Source organism: Paramormyrops kingsleyae, unplaced genomic scaffold (assembly GCF_048594095.1).
Source record: "Paramormyrops kingsleyae isolate MSU_618 unplaced genomic scaffold, PKINGS_0.4 ups167, whole genome shotgun sequence".
Classification (NCBI taxonomy): Eukaryota; Metazoa; Chordata; class Actinopteri; order Osteoglossiformes; family Mormyridae; genus Paramormyrops; species Paramormyrops kingsleyae.
The window spans coordinates 45,001-50,000 of NW_027326105.1; positions in this window are offsets into that span (position 1 = coordinate 45,001).

Here is a 5,000-nt window from a genome sequence, read left to right on the forward strand (position 1 = left end):
AGTGACGAAATTTATAAATTGTTCAGTCTAGCTTCCAACATGACAGTATATGAACTGAGAGAGATAGGCAGATTGGATTTGCAGTTGGGGGTAAAGATGGGGACATTTGTAATAAGATCAAGTCTGGGGGCCCAGGAGTCTGAGACATTGACATTTCATCTCTGTGAGCTTCCTGATCACCGGGTGGGGGCCCAAAGTAAAGGTGAATGCTAATCTCAAGGCCAGGCCGTGCCTTTGTCGCTATGGTAATGTGAAGGTCTGGGTGATACTATCATGCTAATTAGGGTTAGCACCTGGAGAGGCATTTGAAAGGCAGTGTTATGCTGATGAAATCAGGGCTGGGGAACTTCCAGGCTGATTCCTGGAACATGCTGTGCTTTGTTTAGTTTGTCTCCACCTCTGTGTATCCCTCCCCCCTTGAAACGTATAAGCTGCGCCGAGCTGAGTCTTAGTCAGACTTGGATGACTACAGCGGCGCATTGGCGAGTTCTCAGTAAAGAGGAACTTCGGCCGGAGAGATATGCCAACGTCTCCCGGTCTCTGCTTCGACAGAGGAAAACGTTTCCAACACGACCCTAGCTCCAAACCCTAAGCATAGGCCAGACGGGGCGACCATAGCTCCGAACCATAAGCGTAGGCCAGACGGGGCGACCATAGCTCCGAGCCTAGGACAAGGGCGACAAGGGTCAGCCTCCGCCCGGGGCCTACGCATAGGCCGCAGTGACGAAATTTATAAATTGTTCAGTCTAGCTTCCAACATGACAGTATATGAACTGAGAGAGATAGGCAGATTGGATTTGCAGTTGGGGGTAAAGATGGGGACATTTGTAATAAGATCAAGTCTGGGGGCCCAGGAGTCTGAGACATTGACATTTCATCTCTGTGAGCTTCCTGATCACCGGGTGGGGGCCCAAAGTAAAGGTGAATGCTAATCTCAAGGCCAGGCCGTGCCTTTGTCGCTATGGTAATGTGAAGGTCTGGGTGATACTATCATGCTAATTAGGGTTAGCACCTGGAGAGGCATTTGAAAGGCAGTGTTATGCTGATGAAATCAGGGCTGGGGAACTTCCAGGCTGATTCCTGGAACATGCTGTGCTTTGTTTAGTTTGTCTCCACCTCTGTGTATCCCTCCCCCCTTGAAACGTATAAGCTGCGCCGAGCTGAGTCTTAGTCAGACTTGGATGACTACAGCGGCGCATTGGCGAGTTCTCAGTAAAGAGGAACTTCGGCCGGAGAGATATGCCAACGTCTCCCGGTCTCTGCTTCGACAGAGGAAAACGTTTCCAACACGACCCTAGCTCCAAACCCTAAGCATAGGCCAGACGGGGCGACCATAGCTCCGAACCATAAGCGTAGGCCAGACGGGGCGACCATAGCTCCGAGCCTAGGACAAGGGCGACAAGGGTCAGCCTCCGCCCGGGGCCTACGCATAGGCCGCAGTGACGAAATTTATAAATTGTTCAGTCTAGCTTCCAACATGACAGTATATGAACTGAGAGAGATAGGCAGATTGGATTTGCAGTTGGGGGTAAAGATGGGGACATTTGTAATAAGATCAAGTCTGGGGGCCCAGGAGTCTGAGACATTGACATTTCATCTCTGTGAGCTTCCTGATCACCGGGTGGGGGCCCAAAGTAAAGGTGAATGCTAATCTCAAGGCCAGGCCGTGCCTTTGTCGCTATGGTAATGTGAAGGTCTGGGTGATACTATCATGCTAATTAGGGTTAGCACCTGGAGAGGCATTTGAAAGGCAGTGTTATGCTGATGAAATCAGGGCTGGGGAACTTCCAGGCTGATTCCTGGAACATGCTGTGCTTTGTTTAGTTTGTCTCCACCTCTGTGTATCCCTCCCCCCTTGAAACGTATAAGCTGCGCCGAGCTGAGTCTTAGTCAGACTTGGATGACTACAGCGGCGCATTGGCGAGTTCTCAGTAAAGAGGAACTTCGGCCGGAGAGATATGCCAACGTCTCCCGGTCTCTGCTTCGACAGAGGAAAACGTTTCCAACACGACCCTAGCTCCAAACCCTAAGCATAGGCCAGACGGGGCGACCATAGCTCCGAACCATAAGCGTAGGCCAGACGGGGCGACCATAGCTCCGAGCCTAGGACAAGGGCGACAAGGGTCAGCCTCCGCCCGGGGCCTACGCATAGGCCGCAGTGACGAAATTTATAAATTGTTCAGTCTAGCTTCCAACATGACAGTATATGAACTGAGAGAGATAGGCAGATTGGATTTGCAGTTGGGGGTAAAGATGGGGACATTTGTAATAAGATCAAGTCTGGGGGCCCAGGAGTCTGAGACATTGACATTTCATCTCTGTGAGCTTCCTGATCACCGGGTGGGGGCCCAAAGTAAAGGTGAATGCTAATCTCAAGGCCAGGCCGTGCCTTTGTCGCTATGGTAATGTGAAGGTCTGGGTGATACTATCATGCTAATTAGGGTTAGCACCTGGAGAGGCATTTGAAAGGCAGTGTTATGCTGATGAAATCAGGGCTGGGGAACTTCCAGGCTGATTCCTGGAACATGCTGTGCTTTGTTTAGTTTGTCTCCACCTCTGTGTATCCCTCCCCCCTTGAAACGTATAAGCTGCGCCGAGCTGAGTCTTAGTCAGACTTGGATGACTACAGCGGCGCATTGGCGAGTTCTCAGTAAAGAGGAACTTCGGCCGGAGAGATATGCCAACGTCTCCCGGTCTCTGCTTCGACAGAGGAAAACGTTTCCAACACGACCCTAGCTCCAAACCCTAAGCATAGGCCAGACGGGGCGACCATAGCTCCGAACCATAAGCGTAGGCCAGACGGGGCGACCATAGCTCCGAGCCTAGGACAAGGGCGACAAGGGTCAGCCTCCGCCCGGGGCCTACGCATAGGCCGCAGTGACGAAATTTATAAATTGTTCAGTCTAGCTTCCAACATGACAGTATATGAACTGAGAGAGATAGGCAGATTGGATTTGCAGTTGGGGGTAAAGATGGGGACATTTGTAATAAGATCAAGTCTGGGGGCCCAGGAGTCTGAGACATTGACATTTCATCTCTGTGAGCTTCCTGATCACCGGGTGGGGGCCCAAAGTAAAGGTGAATGCTAATCTCAAGGCCAGGCCGTGCCTTTGTCGCTATGGTAATGTGAAGGTCTGGGTGATACTATCATGCTAATTAGGGTTAGCACCTGGAGAGGCATTTGAAAGGCAGTGTTATGCTGATGAAATCAGGGCTGGGGAACTTCCAGGCTGATTCCTGGAACATGCTGTGCTTTGTTTAGTTTGTCTCCACCTCTGTGTATCCCTCCCCCCTTGAAACGTATAAGCTGCGCCGAGCTGAGTCTTAGTCAGACTTGGATGACTACAGCGGCGCATTGGCGAGTTCTCAGTAAAGAGGAACTTCGGCCGGAGAGATATGCCAACGTCTCCCGGTCTCTGCTTCGACAGAGGAAAACGTTTCCAACACGACCCTAGCTCCAAACCCTAAGCATAGGCCAGACGGGGCGACCATAGCTCCGAACCATAAGCGAAGGCCAGACGGGGCGACCATAGCTCCGAGCCTAGGACAAGGGCGACAAGGGTCAGCCTCCGCCCGGGGCCTACGCATAGGCCGCGGACTCTGCCAATATGTCCCAGAGGCGAATGGCCACTGCGGGGCCTCCAGCCCGGGCAGAGGGGAAGCCTCCCCGGCAGCCCCATTAACGCCTAATTGGCCAGGCGGCCCCGTCTACACTTAGTTGAGCTGGCGGCCTCATTTACATTAAGTGGACCCGGCGGCCCCATTCACACCTAGTTGATCAGGCGGGCCCGTTCACACCTAGTTGATCGGGCGGGGCCATTCGCACCTGGTTGATCGGGCGGGCCCGTTCGCACCTAGTTGACCGGGCGGCCGCATTCACAAGTACCGCAGTGGGCGGCCTCGTTTACATTCAGGGGACCTGCCGGCCCGATTGACGTCTAGTTGATCAGGCGGGCCCGTTCGGACCTAGTTGACCTGGGGGCGGCCGCATTTACATGTAGCGCAGCGGGCGGCCGCATTTACATTAACCCTCTACCGCACACAATTTGATGGTACATGATAAGAAATTATTCCACATCACTTATTGGTTAATTTTGGGACATTTTATTGATTATGTATGTACATATTTATTTCACCGCCCCCCTCTCCAAATGATCTTTTGTTGCCTAAGGGCAAAGTTGTGCAACACTGATACAAAACCACAGAGAAAATTATGTCTTCATAGATCATAATACAATGCTCAGAGAGCAATGCAAAGTAACAAAATTTTTGATGGCTTCCCATCGTGCAAGAGGCATAACATCAGCAACATGTGCAATGTGGCTACTATGGCTCCAGAACATGCGAGTAGCTGGAAGACCAAATATTGACATATGGAGCACAGTGGCAAAGAACTGTTCAAGTTCTTGAACAGTAAGGTTAAGTGGCTTGCACAGGAGAGGTAATGGTGTGACATGTTTTCCATCGAGGGGTCTTGGAAGAACTACTGTCATCTTCAGGCAGACTGTCATCGTCATGTTCCTCTTCATCACTGGTGTATTGATCGTCTATAAATATATATACATATACGTCAACAAAAATACATCAATCACAACTAAAGCTTACATGACTGTATTGGATACCCTGTCTGCTGCACACACCTTTATTTCATTTGAATGACATCTAAAAATTTATCAACACATTTGATTTGTTTATGCAAATGAGTTCAATGACAACCAGAGAAGCAATATTTTAAAACCTACTTTCACTTCTGCTCAAACCTTTCTCTGCATTCCACTCCTCCTCACTGTCACTGCAGTCTATCTCACTGTCTGATGGGATATCCCTAACATGCTGATCCTGAGTTTTACTCCCATAGGAAAATCTTGTGTCCATTTTCTGCCAAAATGCGTTAAATTAAATTAGAAAATAATTTAAAAAACATTGTGCTTACAATGTGCAAAAGTACATGCAATAATATACTAACACACTGTCAAGAAAGCCTCTTAAAATCTACCCCT